We start from the raw sequence: 13,920 nt of genomic DNA on the forward strand, positions 1-13,920 counted from the left end.
TCCTATGAGGAGGCATGGGTGGCCGTGGCTGACGAGGGAAGTTAAAAAACATATAAAGTTAAAAGAGAAAAAGTATAACATAGCAAAGATAAGTGGGAAAACGGAGGACTGGGAAGCTTTTAAAGAACAACAGAGGATTACTAAGAAGGAAATACGCAGAGAAAAAATGAGGTACGAAGGTAAACTGGCCAAAAATATAAAGGAGGATAGTAAAAGTTTTCTTAGGTAGTGAAAGGCAAAAAAATGGTGAAGACTAAAATTGGGCCCTTGAAGGCAGAAACAGGGGAATGTATTACGGAGAACAAAGAAATGGCAGAAGAATTGAATTGGTACTTCAGATCTGTGTTCACTGGGGAAGACACAAGCAATCTCCCTGAGGTAACAGTGGCTGAAGGACCTGAACTGAAGGGAATTTATATTTGCCAGGAATTGGTGTTGGAGAGACTGTAGGGTCTGAAGGTTGATAAGTCCCCGGGGCCTGATGGTCTCCATCCCAGGGTACTGAAGGAGGTGGCTCGAGAAATCGTGGATGTGTTGGTGATTATTTTCCAGAGTTCGATAGATTCGGGATCAGTTCCTGCGGATTGGAGGGTGGCTAATGTTGTCCCACTTTTTAAGAAAGGTGGGAGAGAGAAAGCAGGAAATTATAGACCAGTTAGTCTGACCTCAGTGGGGGGAGAGATGCTGGAGACTATTATAAAGGAGGAAATTATCACACATCTGGATAATAGTAACAGGATAGATCAGAGTCAGCATGGATTTATGAAGGGGAAATCATGCTTAACTAATCTTCTGGAATTTTTTGAGGATGTAACTCTGAAGATGGATGAGGGAGATCCAGTAGATGTAGTGCACCTGGACTTTCAGAAAGCTTTTGATAAAGTCCCACATAGGAGGTTAGTGAGCAAAATTAGGGCACATGGTACTGGGGGCAAAATACTAACTTGGACTGAAAGTTGGTTGGCTGATAGGAAACAAAGAGTTTCCCTTTCGGAATGACAGGCAGTGACCAGTGGGGTACCGCAGGGATCAGTGCTGGGACCGCAGCTTTTTACAATATATATTAATGATATAGAAGATGGTATTAGTAATAACATTAGCAAAGTTGCTGATGATACTGAGCTGGGTGGCAGGGTGAAATGTGATGAGGATGTTAGGAGATTACAGGGTGACCTGGACAAGTTAGGTGAGTGGTCAGATGCAGTTTAATGTGGATAAATGTATGGTTATCCACTTTGGTAGCAAGAACAGGAAGGCAGATTACTACCTAAATGGAATCAATTTAGGTAAAGGGGCAGTACAGAGAGATCTGGGTGTTCTTGTACACCAGTCAATGAAGGTAAGCATGCAGGTACAGCAGGTCGTGAAGAAGGCTAATAGCATGCTGGCCTTCATAGCAAGAGAGATTGAGTATAGAAGCAAAGAGGTTCTTCTGCAGCTGTACAGGGCCCTGGTGAGACCACACCTGGAGTACTGTGTGCAGTTCTGGTCTCCAAATTTGAGGAAAGACATTCTGGCTATTGAGGGAGTGCAGCATAGGTTCACGAGGTCAATTCCTGGAATGGCGGGACTACCTTACGCTGAAAGACTGGAGCGACTGGGCTTGTATACCCTTGAGTTTAGAAGACTGAGAGGGGATCTGATTGAGACATATAAGATTATTAAAGGATTGGACACTCTGGAGGCAGGAAACATGTTTCCGCTGATGGGTGAGTGCCGAACCAGAGGACACAGCTTAAAAATATGGGGTAGACTATTTAGGACAGAGATGAGGAGAAACTACTTCACCCAGAGAGTGGTGGGTGTGTGGAATGCTCTGCCCCAGAGGGCAGTGGAGGCCCAGTCTCTGGATTCATTTAAGAAAGAGTTGGATAGAGCTCTTAAAGATAGTGGAGTCAAGGGTTTTCGAGATAAGGCAGGAACAAGATACTGATTAAGGATGATCAGCCATGGTCATATTGAATAGTGGTGCAGGCTCGAAGGGCAGAATGGCCTACTCCTGCACCTATTTCTATTGTCTATTGTCTAAGTCAGGAGTGTGATGGAGTACTCCCCACTTGCCTGAATGGGTGCAGCTCCAACAACACTCAAGGAGCTTGACACCATCCAGGACAAAGCAGCCAGGTTGATAGGCACCACATTCACAAACGTTACTCCCTCCCATAATCATTGTCTCAGAACAAAGAAGTGCCAATTTAAGACTGAGGCGAGGGGGTATGTTTTCCTCTGTGAGGGTTTCTGGATCGTTGTGGAACAGCTTGCCATAGAGAGCTGTAGGGACAAGGTTCCTGTACATAACTAAGGCTGAAAGAGATAGATTCTTGATCAGTAGAGGAAGCTAGGATCATGTGAAAAAGGCAAGAAAGTAGATGTGAGGAATATCAGATCAGCCATGTTCCTATTGACTGGCAGAGCAGGCTCGAGGGGCCGAATGGCCCACTCCTGTTCCTATTTATTATGATTTTAAAGCCTAACTGACTGATGCTCAGTAGCAGCAGTGTGTACTATCTACAAGATGCCCTGCAGAAATTCACCAAAGATCCTCAGACAGCACTTTCCAAACCCATGACCACTTCCATCGAGAAGGACAAGGACAGCAGATACACAGGAACACCAGCCCCTGTAAGTTCCCCTCCAAACCACTCACCCTCCTGACTTGGAACTATATCGCCGTTCCTTCACTGTCACAGGATCAGAATCCTGGAATTCTCTCCCTAAGGGCATGGTGGGTCAACCCACAGCAGGTGGACTGCAGCAGTTCAAGAAGGCAGCTCACCCCCACCTTCTCAAGGGGGCAACTAGGGACGGGCAATAAATACTGGGCCCAGTCAGTGCCACCTCCCATGAGTGAATAAATAAAATTTTTTTTTAATTTCAAAAATATACTTTATTCATAAATGATTTGATGGTGAATAAATAACAATATACTATTAAACTGACACCCCTACAATTTAGCCAACTACCCTCTCCCCATCCCTGAGGCGCTGACTAGATGCTCCCCCCCACCCTCTTTTCAGTCGGTTGTACCAAAACATGACTAATATGAACCAATGGTGTGTTTTAATCCCTGTGGCTGTGATCTCACAGATTGGAATGAATTCAGACACATTCACAATGGAATCATTCTGCTGAGGTGTATCAACTCTTTAACAGAATGGCTGAATCCCCCCTCCCCGCTCCCCCCTCCCACCCTCCAATTGGTCTTCTCTTGATCACCTGCAAAGTGGTGGAAGGATGAGCCGGTGACTGGCCAGGTTAGATCTGTCCTGCTTTGTGTGTACAGGATGTAGCTGGGCAATTTTCCACATTGCCGGGTAATGCCAGGGTTCTTAGAGCTTGGCTAAGGGGGGGGGGGGAGGTGGCAAGTTCTGAAGAACAAGCCTTCTGTATTATTGTGGAACATTGTCAGGACCCATAGCCTCCAACTGTTTTTTGATTTCACATGGAGTGAAACGAAGACCAGTATCTGTGAAGCTGGGGACCACTGGAGGAGGCCGAGATAGATCATCCACTCAGAACGTCTGTCTGAATATTGCTGCTTCAGCTTTAGCTCTTGCACCAATGTGCTGGGCTCTTCCATCATTGAGGAGGGGACAAACTATGGAACTTCCTCCTCCAGTTAGTCCTGTCACTGGGTGTGGCAGGATTGCAGATCTTAGATGTGATCCATTACTTGTGGGATCGCTTAGTTCTGTCTGTCACTTGCTGCTTATGCTGTTTGATGTGCAAGTATTCCTGTTTGGTAGCTTCACCAGATGACACCTCATCTTCAAGTATGCCTGGTCCTGCTCCTGGCATGCCCTCCTGCACTCTCCAATGAAACAGGGTTGATCCCCTGGCTCGATGGTGATGGTTGAGTGAGGGATGTGCCAGGCCATGAGGTTGCAGTGTGTGCTGGAGTACAGTTCTGCCACTGTGGATGGCCCACAGCACCTCATGGATGCCTAGTCTTGAGTTTCTAGGTCAGTTTAAAGTCTGTCCCATTTATCACTGTGATAGTGCCACACGACACGATAGAAGGTACCCTCAATGTGAAGGCGGGACTTTGTCTCCACAAGGACTCGGTAACAGTGAGGACTGCAGATGTTGGACATCAGAGCCGAGAGTGTGGTGCTGGAAAAGCACAGCAGGTCAAGCAGCGTCCGAGGAGCTGGAGAATCGACATTTCGGACATTAGTCCTTTGTTAATTCATTCCTGATGAAGGGATTATGCCTGAAACATCGATGCATAATAATGACCACAGCAGAGTCCTTGTGGAGACAAAGTCCTGCCCTCACATTGAGAACCTGTCTTAATGAACATTAACAATCAGCTGAACAGTCCATTACACCTGTCCTAATGTACATGAAGTAACAGCTAAACACTGCATTGTAAACCCCACATAAGGAATGTTTTCCTTTCACACACAGAAACATCCTCATGGGTTCCGAGTGAAGCTGGAGCATCTGTGCTGTGGATTCCAGAACTGATTTTACAGAAGAATTAAAACGTCAGTTTCTGCAGATTTTTCATTGGTTTTTATTTTTTATTAATATCATAGAAATATATTACATTCATCCTGTTTAAAATATTAACGCAGACCTTGCAATTGCAGCAAAATATATTTAACATGTGCATCTGTGTGTCTGTCTGTCCGGGAACGTGTAGGTCAGTGTGTGTATGACAGACAGCCTGTGTGCATCTACGTGTGTGTCTGTATGTGACTGTCTGTGTCTATGTATGTATATCTGTGTGTGTGAATCTGCGTGTGTGTCTATATGGAACATTGTGGGTCTATGTATGTATATCTGTGTGTGTGTGCATCTGTGTGTGTGTCTGTCCATCCTGGAGGGTGTGGGTCTATGTATGTATATCTGTGTGTATGTGCATCTGTGTGTGTGTCTGTCTATCCGGGAGTGTGTGGGTCTATGTATGTATATCTGTGTGTGTGTGCATGTGTGTGTGTTTATGTATAGGTGTGTGTGCACGCACGCGTGCATCAGTATGCGTCTACATATGTATATCTGTGTGTGTCTATGTGTGTGTGTGTCTATGTATGTATATCTGTGTGTGTGTATCTGTATGTGTCTATGTATGTATATCTGTGTGTGTGTATCTGTATGTGTCTATGTATGTATATCTGTGTGTGTGTATCTGTATGTATCTATGTATGTATATCTGTGTGTGTGTATCTGTATGTGTCTATGCATGTATATCTGTGTGTGTGTATCTGTATGTATCTATGTATGTATATCTGTGTGTGTGTATCTGTATGTATCTATGTATGTATATTTGTGTGTGTGTATCTGTATGTATCTATGTATGTATATCTGTGTGTGTGTATCTGTATGTATCTATGTATGTATATCTGTGTGTGTGTATCTGTATGTATCTATGTATGTATATTTGTGTGTGTGTATCTGTATGTATCTATGTATGTATATCTGTGTGTGTGTATCTGTATGTATCTATGTATGTATATCTGTGTGTGTGTATCTGTATGTGTCTATGCATGTATATCTGTGTGTGTGTATCTGTATGTATCTATGTATGTATATCTGTGTGTGTGTATCTGTATGTATCTATGTATGTATATCTGTGTGTGTGTATCTGTATGTATCTATGTATGTATATCTGTGTGTGTGTATCTGTATGTATCTATGTATGTATATTTGTGTGTGTGTATCTGTATGTATCTATGTATGTATATCTGTGTGTGTGTATCTGTATGTGTCTATGTATGTATATCTGTGTGTGTGTATCTGTATGTATCTATGTATGTTTATCTGTGTGTGTGTATCTGTATGTGTCTATGTATGTATATCTGTGTATGTGTATCTGTATGTGTCTATGTATGTATATCTGTGTGTGTGTATCTGTATGTGTCTGTGTATGTATATCTGTGTATGTGTATCTGTATGTGTCTATGTATGTATATCTGTGTGTGCATATCTGTATGTGTCTATGTATGTATATCTGTGTGTGTGTATCTGTATGTGTCTATGTATGTATATCTGTGTGTGCATATCTGTATGTGTCTATGTATGTATATCTGTGTGTGTATCTGTATGTGTCTGTGTATGTATACTGTGAGTGTGTATCTGCATGTGTTTATGTATGTATATCTGTGCGTGTGTGTATCTGTATGCGTCTATGTATATCTGTATGTGTGCAATTGTATGTGTCGATGTATGTATATCTGTCCGTGTGTGTATCTGCATGTGTCTATGTATGTATATCTGTATGTGTCTATGTATGTATATCTGTGTGTGTCTATGTATGTATATCTGTGTGTGTATATCTGTATGTGTCTATGTATGTATATCTGTGTGTGTGTATCTGTAAGTGTCTATGTATGTATATCTGTGTTTGTGTATCTGTAAGTGTCTATGTATGTATATCTGTGTGTGTCTATGTATGTATATCTGTGTATGTGTATCTGTATGTGTCTATTGTAAATATATGGCTTGGTGCGAGTGTAAATATACTCGGCATTCGGAAGCCTTTGATGATGTAACTGTTTCGCGCGCGAGGAGGAGGTCACATGGTGCTCTGTTTCGCGGGCAGAAGGAGGTCACATGGGGTTGGACATCCGGGAACGTGAAAAGGTGGAGAATGGAGTCAGATCAACAGCCAATCAGAAGACAATCCCACCTCAGTGATTACATGATGTTTTGTATTGTATAAAAGACTGGGTCAGGGACAGGAATAGGTGGTACTTTGTGAACTGACCCACTTTGTAGTTTGTCAGGGACAGAAAGGTCTAGGCCCAGAGCTCTGTATACTTTGTCCACTTACTGCTAAAATAAACTAAGAGTGTGAGACCGAATATCTTCTCCTATTGCTTCATTTAAAGAACACGCAGGACTCGGCTCACACATAGAAGAAAGTAAGCTGGTAGATTGAGCCAGAATCCGACAATTTGGTGACCCTGACGTGATGAAGACGGAGAAGTGACGGAAAGAGAGAAAAATAGAAACAACGGACAACTGACGTCTGATGACGACAACCAGCAGCGCCACATAAAAAGGTGAGCAGACACCTGTTTATATCGAAGTTCTGCAATTGGAAATGGTTGTTGTCATTATACTGCAAGTGTCCTAGTAATAGTAAGTGGATAAAGTATTGATATAGTACGTACGGGTTTAAAGTCCCGTGGGGTTAGTGTCCCCATAAAGGCAACAAGGTACGTAAGTGTGAGGAGGTTTAAAGTCCGTTGAGCAGGATCTCATAAAAGCAACGCTCACAAATTTTGGTTTATGATTGATGTGTTGTAAGTTTTAAAATTATATTGGGGAATGTACGGAGGGTGGCAGAAAAGCCAGTAGTGTCTTGAAGACAAAAACGGTGGTGTCTCAGCGAGAGAGAGCCAGCAGTGGAAACCTAACGGTGACAACGAAACTGCTGATAAATCTCGCTGAAAGGGTGAGTGGCTCGGGTGTACTCCATACAAACTGACTGGCCACCGGATCTGTCTCTGACTGGGTTGGTCGCTCGTTTATATTATATCCAAACCAACTGACTACTGGACGGGAGGATTAAAAACAAAAAAAAAACACATAAAATGGAAGGGGAATTTGATAAAGAGTGTGAAGAATATGGAGGATGTTCTTCTGACCTAATGTTGCCCGTAAAACAGCAGTGGGGTAAAGCCAGAATTCGGTTAGTTCAGTGGGCTCACAAAGAACGAACAAAAAACAATGATGGAGAAATATGATAAGGTTTGGGAAGAATTACAAAAACAGGGCAAAGTCCCTAAAGATGAGGAGAGGAAGAAATTGTCGCCATTTTTAGGAAAAGCAGAAAAGCAAGCTAAACTAGAAGTAGAAGAGCACATGAAGGGAAAGAAAGGGTCAATATTAGTTAGAAGAAAGTGGACAAAAGAAGGCGAGGAGAAAGAAGAGAGGAGGATTCATCTGCACAACATGACGTTAGCCTGTGTAGCGGTAGAAACATTACAAAAGAGAGTAGGTGGTACCTCTAATACAGAACTTGCAAAGGAGACAGAAAAGGCAGGACTATCCGTGCCATTATATCCTAAATTGCCTGCGGTACAATCACTGCCCCCATATCCTGCAACACAAATGCCACTCATGTATGTTCAAGAAGGGGTGTTAGATGTGCAAGAAGTAGGAACAAGGGAGTACAACGTAGTAAAAGAGAGACTGGCGGAAGCAGTAGAAGATAGCATCAGAAAAGTAGAAAAACTAAGACTAGAAGCTGAACAGAGAGTTAAGGAAGTGGAGGAAGCAAGCAGGGTGATAATGACGCACAGCAGAAACAAAGAACAGCCGAAACAGGGGAGATATTCATCAGGGCAAGAGCCAGATGCTCACTCGACACCGTATAGTGCTGAGAATGAAAAGAGGGGAAGATTACATGACTCAGGTCAGTTATTAGATGACAGGTTCTTAGACAGAAGAAGGAGAGATTTGAGGGAAGAACAAGACAGAGAGAAATTGGATGGGGAGGAGTCTAAAAACGGACATTGAGGACAAAGAATCCCTGACAGAGGATGACCCATACACCTACCCCGTCCCTTTGAAAGGCTCACTCACAATGCCCACGCAACACGCCCCTCCACTGAAGCCCCTACCTGAAACAAGGTATAACCTGCGTCACAGAGACACATTACAACAACCCACAAAGTATCAGCACCACCAAATGCCATTAATTTACAGAGGCTCCTATATGGGGGATGTTTATCAGCCCTTCACATTTACTGACATGAACTACATCCTGGATAAAATGCCCCCACCCACGGAGGGAGGTGGGCCCTGGATGACTCAATTTTGCCAATATACACGAGGGTACAAGTTAGCTATGGGTGACTGGAGAGCATTGTTGGGCAAGCAATTGAGTATGTGGGAAATACAGCAGATTGAAGCTTCTGCGGGGACCACCTTACTACCTGATTCTGACCCATTTGTGCAGCATGCCACCTGTGTGGGAAGGGCAATGAGGGAGAGATTCCCGATTCCACCGGGAGCGATGCACTCACTCACCTTCACAATGAAGGAGGGTGAGGATATGCCTGCCTTCTTGGCTCGGTGTAAGGACACGTGGACAGATACTGCGGGGAGCCATCCAGGGACGGGTCAGCTACAGACCACGTTATTTAGGAATGCCGTAATGGCAGGGATGCCTAAGGAAGTAAAAGAGGCAATGAGGAGTAATCCTGATATCCCAGGTTGTTCTACAGAACAGTGGGAAAAACACTTGACGCACCACATGAAGCATTACAGGACGAAACAGGATGAAGATAAACAGAGCAACGAGTCAGCTCAAGTGCAGTTGCTGAAGTTACAGCTCGATGAGGCTAGAAGGAAGGCTAATGATACAAAGAAGGTCTCCCAAAAGACGACTAGTCAGATGGTTCAGCGACCGTCGCCACAAAACAACCTGCCGAGTCTAGACCCAACACCTGATTGGATGCCACACCACCCCCACCATGGGGGCAGGCCTATAGGCGTAGCAGGAGGAATGCGTGGTAGAGGAAGGGGCCGCGGAGGATTCAGAGGTCAGCCACCCAACACCTGTTTTGAATGTGGCCAACCCGGGCATTGGAGAAGAAATTGTCCCATGCTGTGGGGACCCCAGGGAGGTCAGGGATCGATCCGAGGACAGTATGTCCGCTCAAGTCAGCCTCCTTCTCAACAGGCTGTCCAGCCTTACCAAGCCCCAAATACAGCTGCAGCCCCGGTGCAAGGTCAGTTCACCCAAACCATGCCGGAAGGGCAGGGGTATGAATATTCGGGGTTGGCAGACCCCTACACGCAAATGAGCGTAATGGACAAGAAGCTGTTCTTTTTTGGTTGACACGTGTGCAAGATTTTCTACCATCACTTGTGACATCCCTTGGTCAAACATGTCATCCTGCAGGGTCCAGTTAGTAGGGTTTTTGGGTAAACCAGGAAATCTGCCTTTGACATCGCCACCGATCACATCAGTGGGCGGACAGACCTTCCTCACCGGTATATTTCATCACCTTCATGTCCTGTCAATCTGATGGGCTGTGACTTGCTGGTGAGATGTGGGGTCTAGGTTCTGTGTGGACCAGACGGACTGGTAGTGACCTTTCCGAATGGCTGCTCTGTCAACTGTTCCATGACAATGATTCACTCTGGATCCCAAATGATACTATCACCGGACACATCACCAACGGCAGAAGGGCAGTGGGCAGATATATACTGGGGACTCCTAGAACCTGAAAACAGGCAGAACAACGGCATACAGTCTTTATACAACCAATGGCGACCCTGGGTTCAGATGCTGCATCCCTAAGCTCCTCCTGCAGATCCCCTTCATGTTACCCTGTATTATGATAGAGATGACAATGAAATCTATCAGCATGTATTCTATCAGCACCGAGAAGGGACTCAATGGGATATTTCCTCCAGTTGCATTCTGGTAGGGAAAGAAGGTGTGGAGGGTGTTGTTGAATTAACTGTAGAACAGTTGGAATGGTATGAGATGTCTGAAGAAGCTATACCTCATCTCACATTGGCCGTGCATGCTGAACATCAAGCCAAGGATCTGGGACCTATGTCCAAACGTTTGATGGCACTAACTGATTGGGTTTGGACTCAGCTACCCGGTTTACAATATTCACCATCAGAGGAAGCCTACAGAATTATGTATAGGAAAACTGACAAGGTACTGCTGGAACACAGGCAGATTGAAAGGTTTCATGGTAGGGAAAAAACAGACCATCCACAGGCTGCAGTGATGCTTAATAGTCTACCAGATACCTTGTGGTCAGCAGATCCAACGGACGTTGGTCACTGCAAACACGTTACACCAATCACATTCGATTTAATAGACCACTCTCTGATTTGGCAGAGACAATACTCACACAAACCAGAGGCTGAAGCCGGCATTGCCGACACAATTGAAGGATTGTTAGCAGCAGGGGTGCTAGAACCCTCCCAGTCAGCCTGGAACACTCCCATCTTACCTGTAGAGAAGCAGAATACAGGCAAATATAGGATGGTGCATTATCTTAGACGGATCAATAGTGTTGTCTCTACTCCAACAGTTCCAGTGCCAAACCCATACACTGCGATGTCTGTGCTGACCCCTGACCGTAAGTGGTTCTCATGCATTGATTTGGCCAATGCGTTCTTCTGTTTGCCCCTAGCTGATCATTTGAGGGACATTTTCTCATTCACCTACAAAGGCCAACAAGTACGTTACACAAGGGTCCCTCAAAGGTTTATCTTGTCACCAGGTATTTTCAGTCAGGTACTAAAACGCCAGCTGAAGGACCTTACACTCCCAAAGGAGGTGGTATTGATCCAGTATGTGGATGACATTCTCCTGGCGGCACCCGATCATGTTTCTTGTCTGGCAGCCACAAAGTCATTGCTGATTCACCTGTATAACGTCGGTTTCAAAGTCTCACGGGCTAAATTGCAATGCTGCAGACAAACGGTGTCTTTTCTGGGTAGAGTGATTTCCGCTAAGGGAACAGGTGTGTCTCCGTCCCATAGATCCTCCATTCTTCATTATACCAAACCAGTCACTGTAAAAGACATGCTCTTATTTCTTGGGTTGGCAGGGTACAGCAGACAATTCGTTGCATCATATGGGGAGCTCACTTTCCCTCTCAGGGCCATGGTAAATGAGCAAGGCATGAGAAATTTGTCGGCCCATTTGGAGTGGACCACGGAGGCAGACGAAAGTTTCATCTCTCTTAAACAGGCCCTAACGCAGGCTGCTGATTTAGCGGTCCTGGATTACAAAGAGCCATTTTTCCTTGATATTTATGAAAGATTACACACAGTAAATGGTGTTCTTTTTCCGAAAAAAGGGGGAGGCAGCCAGGTGCTGATGTATGTAAGTGTTACCCTTGACCCAATAGAGGACAAACACCGGCCATGTACAAGACATCAGCGGGGGTAGCAAAAATTCTCCAAAAGGTAGCACAAATAGTCATGAGCCATTCACTAACGGTACTGACGACACACAGTATTGTGGCCTATGTGAACTCAACAGCCTTTACAATGACGTCACTGCGGCAAACCAGGTTAGAGAAAATCCTCAATGCACCACATATAACTTTCACACACGAAGGAATCAACATGGCTGACAACCTGGGAGAAGGAGAACCACACATGTGTGAGGAAAGGGTACAGAGAGATACCAAAGTTAGGGTAGATTTACAGGCAATTCCACCAGTAGACCCAGAAGAAGTGCTGTTCACAGATAGTTGCTGTTACAGACATCCAACTGATGGACTTAAAGCAGCCGATGCAGTGGTGTGACAGACAAGTGAGGGATTTGAGGAAGTGTTGACAGGAAAAGTGACAGGCAAAGAATCAGCCCAGTTGGCTGAACTACAGGCGATGATAGCTGCGTTAGAATGGTCAGAGGGAAACAGAGTAAACATCTACACCGACTCTGCATATGTGGTAGGGGCTATACAGGTAGAACTCAGTCAATGGATTAGAGCAGGATTCTTAATAGCAGCAAAAACCCCCATTAAACATGAAAAAGATATGAAAAGATTAGCGGAGGCCCTAATGAAACCTGCAGAAGTGGCGGTGGTCAAGTGTAGAGGACATGATAAAGCAGACACAGTAGTAGCGAAGGGTAATCAGGAAGCAGACTCAGCAGCAAAGAAAGCAGCAGGGTATACAGCACAGTATATAATGATGCAGACAGAGAGAACAGTGTATGACCTGCTGCCTGCCTGTGAGGCGAACGTGTTAATAAACGAGCAGCAGAAAGCCTCTCCTCATGAACTGACAGTTTGGGGAGAGAGAGTGGCCACAGAGTCAGAAGGGATTTGGAGGTCACCGGACGGTAGACCAGTCCTACCCCCAGGGTTGATAGCTTCCATGCTTCAGGAGGCTCATGGGTTGACCCATTGTGGAAAACCACAGATGCAGAGGTATCTGATACATTGGTGGCATCTGTTCTTGCCAGCAATGATTGAAAATTATATCAGAGGATGTAGAACGTGTACAGAATACAATGTGAGACCAACAGTGAAACCACACGAGGGAAAATTCCCTCTCCCAAGAATGCCAGGTCAGGATATAGTCATCGACTACACTGACACGATAGAGAGAGTAAACGGATACCGGTACCTTTTGGTAGCAGTGGATGCATACACTGGTTGGCCAGAAGCAATGCCTGCGAAAAAGGAAGACACAAAAACAGTGATCAAATTCTTGATAAACCAATACATTCCAATGCATGGGTTTCCAAAGAGAGTCAGGTCAGATAATGGCACACATTTCAAGAACAAAGACCTGCAAGAAGTTGAAGCAGCTTTAAGACTGAAACATACGTTTGGGACAGTGTACCATCCTCAGTCACAGGGAAAAGTGGAAAGAATGAATCAGTCCATAAAAGAAAAAATAGGAAAAATGTGTGCAGAAACAAAGTTAAGCTGGGTGGATGCCCTACCCTTAGCTTTAATGTCCATTAGAAGCTCAGTAAACTCTATCACAGGGTTTACCCCATATGAGCTAACAATAGGGCAGCAGTTCCCGGGACCAGGAGCTGGAATACAGAGGTTAGAGGGAGGAGGAGCCTCTCTAAGGTACAAACCTTACTATGACCAACTAACAGCTTTGGTGTTAGCTTTCTCCAAACAGGTTGGATCGGCAAAGGGGGACCTACAGAGCTCGGCTCCATCTGCCACCAACTGGGTCCTGCTGAAAGTGATCAAACGGAAATGGTCGGAGCCAAGGTGGACAGGACCTTACAGGGTGGTGGAGAGGACATCTCATGTGGTCAGACTATAGGGGAAAGGAGAAAGCTGGTACCATTGGAGCCAGTGTGCAGCCACGGAACCGCCAATGAGAACTCTAGAACAAATAAGAACAGAAAAAGAGTAGAAGGGTCTTAAACTTTTAACTTTTGCAGGAAGAGGGTTCTGGAAAAAGGGAGAGAGGTTCTCAAGATCTCTAAGGAAGGGTTTTTCTGGA

At 44.8% G+C, this 13,920-nt stretch overlaps 1 long non-coding RNA gene across 1 annotated transcript in view; it reads left to right on the plus strand.

The window, feature by feature from the left end:
- LOC140456513 (uncharacterized) overlaps positions 1–13,920 on the plus strand; it is an 81,396-nt gene that overhangs the window by 35,026 nt on the left and 32,450 nt on the right. Inside the window, exons 2-3 of the long non-coding RNA XR_011953123.1 lie at positions 4,411–4,490; positions 6,837–7,010. This is a non-coding gene — a long non-coding RNA (uncharacterized lncRNA). The remainder of the gene's footprint in view (positions 1–4,410; positions 4,491–6,836; positions 7,011–13,920) is intronic.

The sequence above is a fragment of the Chiloscyllium punctatum genome, chromosome 3 (assembly GCF_047496795.1).
Source record: "Chiloscyllium punctatum isolate Juve2018m chromosome 3, sChiPun1.3, whole genome shotgun sequence".
In the NCBI taxonomy this organism is placed as follows: Eukaryota; Metazoa; Chordata; class Chondrichthyes; order Orectolobiformes; family Hemiscylliidae; genus Chiloscyllium; species Chiloscyllium punctatum.